General features: G+C 46.9%; 1 protein-coding gene across 3 annotated transcripts in view; it reads right to left on the bottom strand.

Moving 5' to 3' along the window:
• Positions 1–15,242, bottom strand: part of FBXO31 (F-box protein 31) — an 85,182-nt gene that overhangs the window by 54,151 nt on the left and 15,789 nt on the right. The gene's annotated exons all lie outside the window — the stretch shown is intronic.

Here is a 15,242-nt window from a genome sequence, read left to right as displayed (position 1 = left end):
TGCCAACGCCACATCGCTGCTGTGTGCTGTGCCCATACACTCACTGCCAATGCCACATCGCTGCTCTGACCATAACCGCTGCTCTGACCATACACTCCCCACCAATGCCACATAGCTGCTCTGACCATACCCTCAATGCAGACGCCACATCTCTGCTGTGCCCATACACTCACCATATGGCTGCTGTACCCATACACTCCCCACCAACGCCACATTGCTGTTGTGTCCAACACCCCCAACGCAACATCACTGCTGTGCTCATACACTGCCTGCCAATACCACAACGCTGCTGTGCCCTTACACTCCTCATATCACTACTGTGCCCATACACTCCCCGACAACACCATATGGCTGCTGTGCCCATCCACTCCTCGCCAACGCCACATCGCTGCTATCAGAATCAGAATGTCCATACACTCCCCGCCAACGCCACATCGCTGCTATGTCCATACACTCCCCGCCAACGTCACATCGCTGCTATGTCCATACACTCCCTGCCAACACCACATGGCTGTTGTGCCCATACACAACCCTCTAACACCACATCAGTGCTGTACCCATACACTCCCCACCAACACCAAATCATTGCTGCTCCCATACACTGCGCGCCAATGCCACATCTCTGCTGCGCCCATACGCTCCCTGCCAACCCCACATCACTGCTGTGCCCATGCATGAGATATTGATAGATGTACAGAGATGGAGTCTGGTGATAAATGTAGTTCTATAAAAATACAAAATTATCTAAAGTTTATTATTGTGTGAAAGGTTGCCATGCTGAAAAGGTTTTCTAACCAACCAACTTTTTCAACATTTATGAACTTTTCCCCCTAAATTGCAGCAATCTCAAACACACGTGTGTGGTGTTAAACTGAACAATTTCTGCAAAACTTCCGATCAACTAAAAAATTGTATGGATTGGTCGAATCAAAGTAAAAAATCTTGAGGCCTCTTTCAGACTGCAAACTGGCGGTGTGACAGCAGACGTCGCATCGGAAAACGGTTTAAAATCCCTTAAAGTCGCCATAGACTAACAAAACTTCCGGGCCAACGCAGATCACCGCAGAAGCCGCTCAGTAACTTAGTTCTGGACCAGCGGCATTTCAAGGACTTCCGGCAGACCGCACCGCGACGCAGGTAATATGAATGACCCCATAGGTTAGCAATGGAGTGCGGTCGCAGTGTGGCAATTCGACGCACCGCACCGCCCCAGTGTGAAAGGGTCCTAAAGGTGACCACACAACATACTATTTTTTTACGTTTCTTTTCAATTGAAGATTTACAATTAATTTTTCTGACTGAGTGTAGCATTTGAAAAATCTGACCAATGGATCACAGATGTAGGTAACATTTTTCCACAATTATGAAAAAAATGACTGACAACTAAAAAAAATTGCCTGCGTCGTCTACAAATTGCGAAATTGTCAATCTACCACACACCATACAATCTTGCAAAAAATTGATCAGACATTTCCACCACTCCCAATTGAGAAAAATCGAAAAAATAAAATGAAATCCGATCAGAATTTTTACTCGAAAAAGAAAAAAAAAAAGTTTTGATTTTTCTGTAGAAACGATCATTTGTATACAGTGGGATGCGAAAGTTTGGGCAACCTTGTTAATCGTCATGATTTTCCTTTATAAATCGTTGGTTGGTGCGATAAAAAATGTCAGATAAATATATCATATGGGAGACACACACAGTGATATTTGAGAAGTGACATGAAGTTTATTGGATTTACAGAACGTGCGCAATAATTGTTTTAATAAAATTAGGCAGGTGCATAAATTTGGTCACCACAAAAAAAGAAATGAAATCAATATTTAGTAGACCCTCCTTTTGCAGAAATTACAGCCTCTAAACGCTTCCTGTAGGTTCCAATGAGTCTAGATTCTGAAGGTATTTTGGACCATTCCTCTTTACAAAACATCTCTAGTTCATTCAGGTTTGATGGCTTCTGAGCATGGGCAGCTCTCTTTAACTCACTCCACAGATTTTTAATGATATTCAAGTCTGGGGACTGAGATGGCCATTATAGAACTTTGTACTTATTCTTCTGCATGAACGCCTTAGTGGATTTTGAGCAGTGTTTAGGGTCATTGTCTTGTTGAGAGATCCAGCCGCGGAGCAGCATCAGCTTTGTCACCAATTCCTGGACATTGGTCTCCAGAATCTGTTGATACTGAGTGGAATCCATGCGTCCCTCAACTTTGACAAGATTCCCAGTCCCTGCACTGGCCACACAGATTCACAGCATGATGGAACCACCACCAATTACTGTACTTTAGGTACAGGGGTTTTTCTTGGAATGCTGTGTTATTTTTCCTCCATGCATAACGCCCCTTGCTATGCCCAAATAACTCAATTTTAGTTTCATCAGTCCACAGCAACTTATTCCAAAATGAAGCTGGCTTGTCCAAATGTGCTTAAGAATACCTCAAGGTTGGTCTGCCACTTCAAATCTTAACTTGAATTGAGCCTGTGGTCTTCCATTTCCTCAATATGTTCCTAACTGTGGAAACAGACAGCTGAAATCTCTGAGACAGCTTTCTGTATCCTTCCCCTAAACCATGATGGTGAACAATCTTTGGCTTCAGGTCATTTGAGAGTTGTTTTGAGACCCATATGAAAATTAAAAGAGGAAGGAAACTTACAACTGACCCCCTTAAATAATCTTTCTCATAATTGGATTCACCTGTCTATGTAGGTCAGGGGTCACTGAGCTTACCAAGCCAATCTAAAGGTTTTGGAATCAATAAAAGGACAACAGTGTCCAAATGTATGCACTTGCCTAATTTTGTTTAAACGATTATTGCACACTTTCTATAAATCCAACAAACTTAATTTCACTTCTCAAATATCACTGTGTGTGTCTCCTATATGATATATTTAACTGACATTTTTTATTGTAACAACCAACGATTTATACAGGAAAATCATGATGATTAACAAGGTTGCCCAAACTTTTGCATCCTACTGTAGAATTGCTGTATAATCAGAATTTTTATTGTATCATGTGTGGCCACCTTTAGGCTCCATTCACAATGGCAATAAAAATGTTCTGTTTTGTGGAACAGATTCTATGTAAAGCAACAGGATTCATTCACATCAGTCCATTCGGAACAGATCCGTTCAATCCGTTCCGATAAGCAGAATGCAACTTTAGGCTCTGAGGGGAATTTTCCGTATCGGCTGGACAAAGCGAATGGCAACGCCGGCCGATGGAATCAATGCTAGACCTAGGCCGTTGTACATTTCGCACATTTTACTCACCTGCCGCTGTCCATTCAGGTCGTCCACAGCTACTCGCTCCACTGCACAGAAGAAACTCCGGTATACTGGTCTGAAAGGACTGTCAGAAGCATCAGGATACATTTGGTTTGCAATAGACCAATTGGGATCCTTCCTTCCCAGGGACGATTCTCATTGGTTCATCTAGTAGGGGATCAATATAAATCCCCCATAGTGCTCATGGAGGACTTTAACAAACCAATTGGAGCCTGATACTGGAGGTACCAGGCGGGTGGCAAAGCAAAAGCTGGATGAAAAACTGATGCATTCAAATGGAAGACAGATCAGTTTTTCATCCAAAACAGTGTGAACCCAACTTTAAACATCAGGTGTAGCTCCCCTGCCTGGGAGGAGGCTCGCTGCACAGGCAAGGCAGATTATATTTTCCAGTAGTGCTGCCACTTGATCTCCCCGGCCTCGTGTCTGCACTTTGTGGTATGACCATAAGGAACAAGCGATAGTGATTATCATTGTTACATAACAGCGCATCACATGATTCCTGGCTCTTACACAGCTCAGCATACACCAGGTTCACTCTATGTCCTTCTCATGCAAATCTGTCGGCGGCCCCCAAAGCCGTACGTGTTTTCCTGGTCATGTGTCTCCACTCACGGGTCACGTGTGTTTCTATGCTCCTTCAAGCAGCTGAGCCGGTTAAAGTAGATCTGAAGTGGTACAAAAAATGAGATACTCACCTATGGAGAGGGAGGGCTCTGGAACCCCTAGAGCAGGGATCTCAAACTCGCGGCCCGCGGGCCATTTGCGGCCCTCAATACAATATTTTTGGCCCTCGCTGGCAAAAGCTTCCTTATAGTTCGCTTCAGTGCTCCCAAGTAATCCGCAGCATCCCCGCCGCTAAACGAGGGCTGCAGAGCCCCCAAATCACCCGGGGGGCAATCTGCTGGCATTTCCTGGAAGGGGCAGAGCTTTCAGCTTCAGCTCTGCCACTCCTGACGTCAATCGCTGCACGGACCGCCACCTCTCCCCGCCCCTCTCTGTGAAGGAAGAGTGAGATGGGCGGGCAGAGGCAGCGATGCGCCGCGATTGTGATATTCCTTATGCGGCCCAGCCTCATCCTGACTTTGCCTCCTGCGGCCCCCAGGTAAATTGAGTTTGAGACCCCTGCCCTAGAGCCTATCCGGTCCTCTCTCCGGGCTTGCCAGGGCTTTCTGGGGGCGCGAGTGCTTCCAAACATTACGGAGAAGTCCAGAATGCTGAGAAAATTGGGGACAGTGATGGAATGCGTATGAAGGACTGGGAAGAATCGAGGAGATGCAGAGCCTTCCCTCCCCATAGATGAGTATCAAAGGTGTTTTATTTGGGTGCTACTTTACATTTACTTGAAGGGCCTATTGACACTTTCTAAAGCGCTAGCTTTAAAAAAAGCATGCAGCTACTACACAATATTTCAGGTACAAGGCTGCCACCACCTCTTTCATCGGGAAAAGAGGAACTCGCTAGCTAGTGCGAGCTAAGAAGAAGTTTACAATCTATTACCGAAACAATACAATACTCCAGGCGAGTCTTCGGAAAGGCTAGGATTCGTTCTGCGGTACTCAAATCAGGTATGTAGCTTTAAATATGACATTAACTAATTTTATTAAATGTAATATAAATAAAGTATACAAAAAATATTATAAGTAATAATTTTGAAAACAGTAGCCACAGTATAAAATAAAAAAGAAAACAAAGAAACTCACTTTGTTGGCGGGAGCTTGCGATCCCATTTGTTATAATAATTTGTTATAATCCCATTTGAAATAATAATAATAATAATAATCACAGGCGCAATAGCCCCGAAATGCAGGCAACCATGCGCTACAAGTCAGTGGTGAATCACAGCGCATGTATGGAAACAGCAGATAATGCAGTCTATGCACTCTCGGATGTCCCCGTGATCGTGTTTCCATAAGCATGGCTGAAAGTGCACTATTTGGAAACGAGCCCCTACTCATGGGTGGAAAATTCAATCCCAAATATAGGACAGGTCTACATCTCATGCAAAAGCCCCTAACGTAGATTCACTCGAAAATAGTTGGGCAGTGGAGGACCATATCCCTCTGCATCTACTAAACACTTTGGGTAAGCAGCACTGCTCTTGATTTCTTTTCCATTTCAGATCTCTGTTTAATGCTGGGCTCGATTCTGATCCATTAAGATGGCTCGAAATATAATTTCCGACATGTACGATCTCCCGCACGATCACTTTGCCGCTCGATTCCGCATTGAAGACAATGCAAAAAGATAAGAAAAAATGAGCAGAAGATAAGAGAATCGCCTGCGGAATCAAGCGGGAGAATCGAGTGGCAAAATCGAGCCGTGTATGCCCAGCATTAGCTCTCCTGTACACCTGGTTGCACTATATTATCTGGGTTATTTTTCTTGATATTTGATCAATATATTATATGCACTTTAGCACTAGCACCTTAATCGCTCGATTGCTTAAAGTGAATGGTTACCGATTTAAAAATAAAAAAGTCAGATACTCACCTAAGGAGAGGGAAGGCTTGGTCCTAATGAGCCTTCCCTCTCCTCTCCCGGTGCCCTCAGGATCCTCCGTTCAAATCCCCCGCCGCGGGGGACTTCGGAAGTCTTCGGGAGCACTCGGGCTCCCGAAGACGGGCCACTCCATACTGCGCACGCGCGAGTGCGTCATAGACCCACGCGAGTGCGTCGTAGAGGGCGCTCGCGCAGTATGTAGCGGCCCGTCTTCGGGAGTCCGAGGGCTCCCGAAGACTTCCGAAACCTCCCTTTGGCGGCGGAAGTGGCAGTATTTTACCAAACTGGTCGAATACTGCTACGGGGGATCCTGAGCGGGACCAGAAGAGGAGAGGGAAGTCTCATTAGGACCGAGCCTTCCCTCTCGTTAGGTGAGTATCTCACTTTTTTATTTTTAAATCGGTAACCATTCACTTTAAAGAGACTCTGTAATAAAAAAATACATCCCCTGGGGAGCACTTCGGCAGGGGGAAGCCTCAGGGTCCCAATGAGGCTTCCCACATCCCTGTAGCTGCTGGCAATCCAGCGCTGGCTCCCCCAAAGCGTACCGCAATGCTTGATATATTTACCTTCCCTGGCTCCAGCGGGTGGCGCTGTTGCGGCTCCCAGCACAGAAATAGATGATTCCATTTTGGTCCGCTCTCCTGCGCAGGTGCAGGCGTCTTACGCCTGCGCAGCAGAGCGGACCCGACTGGGATCGGCTACTTCCATCTATTTCCGTGACCAGAGCAGCAACTGCGTCTGCGCTGGAGCCAGAAAGGTAAATATTTACATGCTCGTTCCTGGACCTGCAACGAGACCACCGCGGACAGAGGAGAACGGGGGAAGCCTCGATAGAATCCAGAGGATTCCCCCTCCCAAGGTAAGTACCCCCAAGGGGCATATTTTTTAAATACAGATTCTCTTTAATAGCACCCTCAATTGCTTGAGTGAAACATTTATGCACCTGGCACTTTATTATGGGCTTTGACCATTGTGACACAACTAAATTATATTGATTAATGGATGTATAGACTAATGAACATAATATTAACATTTGTTCAGTGATGCTGCTAGTGATTTGAAGTATTTATAGCTGACATACACCAACCAAACACGGTTATCATATGTCTGACAGTGTACTGGTCACAACCGTGCACATTTTCCTTGGTGGGTGTAGCGTATACTCTATTACTGCTGTGTGAGGAGGTCCTGAGGGCCGCATTTCTGTTTTCAATTGATTTTTACTATTCCCTGTTATATGATCTCACTAATATTATAAATGCGAAAGTTCGGATGTTGGGTACGCAATCAGGCAACAATAGCTGAACGGATTTGAATGAAATTTGCCACAAACATAATACATGACCTGGAATAACGTATAGGATGCTATTTATCCCCATAACCAAAAAGTGGGCAGAGAAAAATACAAATTTCACTGGGAAAATGTAAACTGCAGCCATTCTTACACTGTTAACCACTTGATGACCCAGCCTTTACCCCCCCCCCCCCCCCCTTAAGGACCAGCGCTGATTTCGCTGATCTGTGCTGGGTGGGCTCTACAGCCCCCAGCACAGATCAAACACCAGGCAGAGCGACCAGATCGCCCCCCTTTTTTCCCCACTAGGGGGATGATGTGCTGGGGGGGTCTGATCGCTCCTGCCTGTGTGTGGCTGGCGGGGGGGGGGGGGGGCGCACCTCAAAGCCCCCTCCACCGCAGGATTCCCCCTCTCCTCCCTTACCTTCCCCGGAGATCGGAGGCTGCACAGGAACGGATCTGTCCTGTGCAGCCTCTAACAGGCTCCTGCCTGTCATGTGACAGCGATCCCCGGCCGCTGATTGGCCGGGGATCGCTGATCTAGTACAACGCTGCTACTGTTAGCAGCGTTGTGCAAATGTAAACATAGCGGATTATTTCCGATTGTGTTTACATTTAGCCTGCGAGCCGCGATCGGCGGCCCGCAGGCTATTCACGGAGCCCCCCGCCGTGAATTGACAGGAAGCAGCCACTCGCGCGAGCGGCTGTTTCCTGATTAATTAGCCTGCAGCCGGCGACGCAGATCTGCGTCGCTGGTCCTGCAGCTGCCACTTTGCCAGACGCGCGTTATGAGTGCGCGGTCGGCAAGTGGTTAATCACACAGGCTTAAAGAGAATCTGTATTGTTAAAATCGCACAAAAGTAAACATACCAATGCGTTAGGGGCCATCTCCTATTACCCTCTGTCACAATTTCGCCGCTCCTCGCCGCATTAAAAGTGGTTAAAAACAGTTTTAAAGAGTTTGTTTATAAACAAACAAAATGGCCACCAAAACAGGAAGTAGGTTGATGTACAGTATGTCCACACATAGAAAATACATCCATACACAAGCAGGCTGTATACACCCTTCCTTTTGAATCTCAAGAGATCATTTGTGTGTTTCTTTCCCCCTTCTGCACTCATGCACTGAAGTTTCAGGCTGCTCTTTTCTTCCTGCAAACAGCTTTGCCCTTGTCTGTAATTCCTCAGTATGTGAAAGCCCAGCCAGCTCAGAGGAAGATTTATCCAGCTTGTAAAAGATAAGAGAGAAGAGAGAAGCTGCTCTAATCTAAATAATACACAGGCAGTGTGCAGAGAGGGAACTGGAAGGGGGAGTTCATAGCAGAACCACAACACTGAAGAACTTGGCAGCCTTCCAGACACAGGCTGACAAGTCTGACAGGGGAAAGATACATTGATTTATTACAGAGACTGTGATAGTAGAAAATGCTGCAGTAAGCTAGAACACATTAGAATAGCTTTTGGAACTTGTAGGATGATAAAAAACAGGATGCAATTTTTGTTACGGAGTCTCTTTAAACCTCCTAAAGACCAGGCCATTTTTTGCAAAATAGGCCACTGCAGCTTTAAGGCCTTGCTGCAGGGCCGTACAACTCAGCACACAAGTGATTTCCCCTCCCTTTTCTGCCCTTTCTGCCCAGCAACAAAGCTCTCTGTTGGTGGGCTATGATCCCTGCTAGCATGTTTTTTATTTTATTTATTTATTTTTTTACAAATATTTATTCCTCTATCTTTTGAATAATTTTTTTTTAACCCCCCTCCGTCGCTCCCTCCCCCGCCAGCCAATCAGCGCAACCGGCTGTCATAGGCTTCAGCCTATGACATCGGATCGCTGTCTTGCCTTCCCAGGGGACAGCCGAGTGCCGTAGATCGCAGCGCTGTACACAGTAAATAGACGGCGATTTCGCCATCTAACAGTCTCCTAGCAGTGATCACCGCTGGGAGACTGATGTCGGAGCGGAGCTCCGTCATTCAAGCCAGGGATGCGATGCGTGTGCATTGGCGTGCACGATCTCCTGAAAAACACGCCCCCAGGACCTTATGCCGATTGCCGTTAGGCGGTCCTGGGGCTGGTGCTGCGTTCACGCCCATCGGCGTGATGCGGTTGCCTAGAGCTTGAAGGACACATCCGAGCATGCTGAAAATAAAAAAATCCACTTACCTGGGGCTTCCTCCAGCCCCTGCCAGTCGTCCTGTGCTCACGCCGCAGCTGCGCTCCACGCTGGTGGTCCGGGGTCCCCTCCGGCGCAAGATGCCGACTGAGCCTGCGCAAGCAGCTCTCACAGTTGCACTAACATCATCTGGACTGTACTGCGCAGGCGCAGTAGTTCTGCGCCTGTGCAGTAGTCCTGATGACGTCAGTGGCACCAGTGAGCTGCATGCTGGAGCGCAGGAGAAGCCGACCGGAGGGGACCGGGAGCCACCAGAGCTGCAGTGAGGGCACAGGACGGATGCAGGGGGCTGGAGAAAACCCAAGGTAAGTGGATTTTTTATTTGTAATGTTGCTCGGTCGGAACTTCCCTTTAATGGTAGGGTTCTCAAACTGGTAATAATATTCAGAAAAGTGGGTGGTGCCTACAAAAGCCAATCAAAATTCACCTATTGATTTTCAAGGGGAATATTTAATTGCTGCTATTCTTGCACGGTTAATGGCACAAGACTCAAACCTGGTACAGTTGGTCATTGGGCGACTGGGGTTCAAATTCAGAAAAGGGGTGGAGTAGGGCTGAACGATTTTCGGTTTAAAACCGAAAAATGCAATCAGGGGCTTGACGATCTTCAGATCCTCAAAGTGTCGGTTTTGCGGTGATTTTTGCAGCCACTGGTACCTACTCCTCTCCCGGCCCCCTTCTTCTCTCCTGGCCCCCTTCTCCAGCAAGTTCTTATCCCATTCGGCTTCACCGCATTAGACTGCCGTGCGGTGAGCGGTGGTGAACAAGCAGCGAGTGTTGCCCAGTATTGCGGGGCCTGAACCAGGAAGTGTGACATCACTTCCTGGCGCCCACCGTTACCAGGAAACACTCGCTGCCTGTTCACCGCAGCTCACCGCGTGGCAATCTAATGCGGTAAAGCCGAATGGGATCAGAACTTGCTGGAGAAGGGGGCCGGGAGAGAAGCAGGTACCATCGCGAGGAGGATCTGCCTATATACACTAAAAGAGTGTGTGTGTGTGGGGGGGGGGGGTGTATCTGCCTATACTAAAGGGGGGATCTGGCTATATATGCTAAAGAGGGGGATCAGGCTATATACATTAAGTGGGGGAAGGGGGGGGAACTGCCTATATACACTAAAGGGAAGTGGGGAAGTGTGTCTGCCTATACTAAAGGGGAGATATGGCAATATAAGCTAAAGTGGGGGATCTGCCTATACTAAAGGGGGATCTAGTAATATACATTAAGGGGGGGGGACTGCCTATGTACACTAAAGGGGTGATCTGGCTATATACACTAAAGGGAGGGGGAAGAATCTGCCTATATACACTAAGAGGGGGGGGGGGGTGTCTGGCTATATATACATTAAAGGGGGTATCTGGCAATATACACTAAAGGGGGATCTGCCTATATACACTAAAGGTGTGTGCGAGTGTGTATGTGTGGGGGGAGGGGGGGTGGGAATCTGGTTACACTAAAGGGGATCAGGATGGCTAACCTGTACTGCGGCACCTACACTGGCTAACCTGTACTGCGGGACCTAAACAGGCTAACCTGCACTGACACACCTATACTGCGGGACCTAAACAGGCTAACCTGCACTGCAACACCTATAGCTGGCTTACCTATACTGGGGCACCTATAGTTAGCTAACCTTTACTGGGGCACCTATAGCTGGCTAAACTATACTGGGGGCATTGTGAATTTATTGCTAAAGCTCGATTTGAAGAAAATCGCGAAAAAATCTAAATCACAGTTTTTGAGAGAAAAATCGCAATTTCAATTTTTTCCTAAAATCATGCAGCCCTAGTGTGGAGCCACAGATAGCCAATCAGATTTGTTTAATTTCAATACAAATTATTGATGCCAAAGACCGCAAAGCTCACAAACTTGGTCATTGAGTAATTGTGTGTTAGGGTTAGAAAAGTGGGCGCAGCAAACACCAGCCAAATACATACCCGAGCAATGCCGGGTCGTCAGTGGGCGGAGACAAATACAAATTTCACTGGGAAAATGTAAACTGCAGCCAATCTTACACTGTTTATGGTAGGGTTCTCAAACTTTGCACAGTTGGTCACTTGGTGAATGAGATTAATACTCAGCAAAGTGGGTGAAGCCTACAAAATCCAATCAAAATTCACCTATTAATTTTCAAGGGGAATATTTAATTGCTGCCATTCTTGCACTGTTAATGGCACAAGACTCAAACCGGTTACAGTTGGTTATTGGGCGACTGGGGTTCAAATTCAGAAAAGGGGTGGAGCCACAAACAGCCAATCAGAGTTGTTTAATTTCAATACAAATTATTGATGCCAAAGACCACAAAGCTCACAATTATGCTCGTTCTGCTTCTATAAATATATCTCAGGCAATATTAATTGCATATCAATAATAATAGCAAATTATAAACCCCAAAGAGTATGGATCACAATAATAACGGACATGAATAGTGTAGGCTATTCCGATACTAAGAAGTTGAATAACGAGGGTGCGTCTTAAGTCAGCCCCAAAAAAGGGATGCAATGGAAATCGGGAATGTAGACAGTTCCCTGTTGGTGCAATCTGGCAATCCTCCTTAGGCAGCTCTCAGTATCCACTAGAGAAAGTAAAAACATGCAAAAGAGAGAGCGCTCTGAGTGACAAATAAATAAGAGCATCCACCCTGCCAAGGACAGGTCTCACCTGTTCAGAAATGGCTGCTCGTAGGACACAGCCTCTGATAGCGTTTGTCCCTTTAGGGGCCAGGGACCAGGCTCACGATCCAGCTCCAGGCGGGGAATCCGGAGGGCCACCAGGGAGTCACGTTCTGCTTGTAGGACACAGCCTCTGATAGCGTTTGTCCCTTTAGGGGCCAGGGACCAGGCTCACGATCCAGCTCCAGGCGGGGAATCCGGAGGGCCACCAGGGAGTCACGGTCTCAGTTTGGACACTTCCAGGGAGGCTGTAGGCAGGCCAAACGTTAGATCCTGGCGCACGCTCACCTTGCGAGACCAAACGGGAGTGAGCGGCGTCTATGCGATGTCAGTAGCGTACTGAGTAGTATTGTGCGGCTAGCAGATATAACCGCTGGCTTGCCGCAAATAAAATAGAGAGTGGTGGGCTTATTAGTAAAAACAGCGCGTTTCTCAGAGAAAACGTTCTTTATTAGCCTGATGAAACAGAGAACGTTTTCTCTGAGAAACGCGTTGTTTTTACTAATAAATAAGCCCCCCTTTTATACTTTACTACCTCACCACTCTCTATTTTATTTGCGGCAAGCCAGCGGTTATATCTGCTAGCCGCACAATACTACTCAGTACGCTACTGACATCGCATAGACACCGCTCACTCCCGTTTGGTCTCGCAAGGTGAGCGTGCGCCAGGATCTAACGTTTGGCCTGCCTACAGCCTCCCTGGAAGTGTCCAAACTGAGGACGTGACTCCCTGGTGGCCCTCCGGATTCCCCGCCTGGAGCTGGATCATGAGCCTGGTCCCTGGCCCCTAAAGGGACAAACGCTATCAGAGGCTGTGTCCTACGAGCAGAACGTGACTCCCTGGTGGCCCTCCGGATTCCCCGCCTGGAGCTGGATCGTGAGCCTGGTCCCTGGCCCCTAAAGGGACAAACGCTATCAGAGGCTGTGTCCTACGAGCAGCCATTTCTGAACAGGTGAGACCTGTTCTTGGCAGGGTGGATGCTCTTATTTATTATTATTTATTTGTTTACCTAAATTAATGTCCAGCGCTGCGTAATATGTTGGCGCTTTATAAATACAACAAATAAATAAATAATAAATAATTTGTCACTCAGAGCGCTCTCTCTTTTGCATGTTTTTACCAAAAAAGGGATACGTCATTGTCGTTTGGGAGGACGTTAGCAGTTAAATGATATACTTTTCATACAGATCAAAAGTACAGTACCTCCTAACAAGGCAAAAAATAAAATACTAATTCTAGGGTACGTTGGTTGTTATTTTGGGGGGAAAACCAGTCATGTCACTGATTGTCCTCAGAGGAGCTCACAATCTGATTCCTACTATATAGTCTAATAATGTCTTACTATATTATTCTTTTTATGTTTTTATAAGGGATGTGAAGTCGGTACAAAAATCATCTGACTCCAACTCCTCAGTTTATGAAAAAACCCCAACCCCGGTACCCAAAAAGTGCTCCGACTTTTCAACTCCTGACATCTTCTGCAGCACTTTACAGAGTACATAATTATGTCAATGAATATCCTCAGAGGAGCTCACAATCTAATCCTTGCCATAGTCATAGTCTAATGTCCTAACATAGTAGGATTATGCGATTATATAGCACCAACATTTTCTGCAGCACTTTACAGATCCCATAGACATGTCATTGACTGTCCCCCGAGTAGCTCACAGTAAAATCCTATCATAGTCTAATGTCCTACCATACTGTTATTATTAATTTATATAGCACTGACATCCTCTGCAGCACTTTACAGAGTACATAGTCATGTCAGTGACTGTCCTCAGAGGAGCTTACAATCTAATCCCTACCATAGTTACAGTCTGATCCTACAATGTGAAGGACATGATACCTTAAATTTATTTCCTTTTAAACGATATCAGTTGCCTGGCAGCCCTGCTTATCTATTTGGCTGCAGTAGTGTCTGAATCACACCAGAAACAAGCATGCATCTAATCTTGTCACATCTGACAATATTGTCAGAAACACCTGATCTGCATATGTTTGTTCAGGATGTATGGCTAAAAGAATTAGAGGCAGAGAATCAGCTGCACTGTTATGGGACCGGCAGAGACCCCCACCCCACGGAGTGAGTGGCATTACTGGTTGGCGGAGGAACGCAACATGTTGAGTCTGTCGGGGAGGCAGACAGGAGGCTAAACTGCTTGGCAAACGCACAGCTCAGCTACCCGTGTGAAAGGGGCCTAACCTGATGCGTACACCTCTCATGCTGTTGGTTGTCTTCAGAGTCTACCCTGTTCCCCATTCTTTTCATATTCTTCTGGCTTGCCAGGGAAATAGTGCTGAAACGGGGTACTGGAGGGACCCCGAGGTCGCATTCACAGTGCCACATTGCTGAGCTGCGTTATAAAGTCTTATAACGCAGCTTACCGCACTGCAATGCTAATCGTATGGACCGTTCACAATGCAACGGTTAAGGTCGCGTTGAAAAATGTTGCGTTGTGGTAACTCAATGCTTGCATTAAACTGCGTCACATTAAAACGCAACGTCCCACTGTGAATAATATGCCCTAAAGACAATTAGCAGCAAGAGGATGGTGAGGTAGGTCAATTCACACAGGCATTGAAGTTAATCTTAGTGCTTCATTTCAATGTACAGGTAATCCCCGACTTACGAACGATCTGCCGATACGAACGGCATGGATTCTGTGTTTACATGGGAACAAGTAAAAAAAAAAATTTTTCATTGTCCTTGACGTTTTTGAGAAAATCGATTAAAAAAATTCAAAGATAAAATGTTTTTTAAACTTGTTTAAGCAGGTACAGAGGTCAGAGGTGACACAGAGGAGGACACTGGAGGCACAGGGGGACACAGAGGAGGTACAGGGGACAGAGGTGACACAGAGGACACTGGAAGCACAGGGGGACACAGAGGAGGTACAGGGGGTAGAGGTGACACAGAGGAGGACACAGGAAGCACAGGGGGACACAGAGGAGGTACAGGGGACAGAGGTGACACAGAGGAGGACACTGGAAGCACAGGGGGACACAGAGGAGGTACAGGGGACAGAGGTGACACAGAGGAGGACACTGGAAGCACAGGGGGACACAGAGGAGGTACAGGGGGCAGAGGTGACACAGAGGAGGACACAGGAAGCACAGAGGGACACAGAGGAGGTACAGGGGGCAGAGATGGCACAGAGGAGGATACAGGAAGCACAGGGGGACACAGAGGAGGTACAGAGGGCAGAGGTGACACAGAGGAGGACACAGGAAGCACAGGGGGACACAGAGGAGGTACAGGGGGCAGAGATGGCACAGAGGAGGACACAGGAAGCACAGGGGGACACAG

The sequence above is a fragment of the Hyperolius riggenbachi genome, chromosome 11 (genome assembly GCF_040937935.1).
Source record: "Hyperolius riggenbachi isolate aHypRig1 chromosome 11, aHypRig1.pri, whole genome shotgun sequence".
Taxonomy (NCBI): Eukaryota; Metazoa; Chordata; class Amphibia; order Anura; family Hyperoliidae; genus Hyperolius; species Hyperolius riggenbachi.
This window is presented reverse-complemented; position numbering and strand designations above follow the sequence as displayed.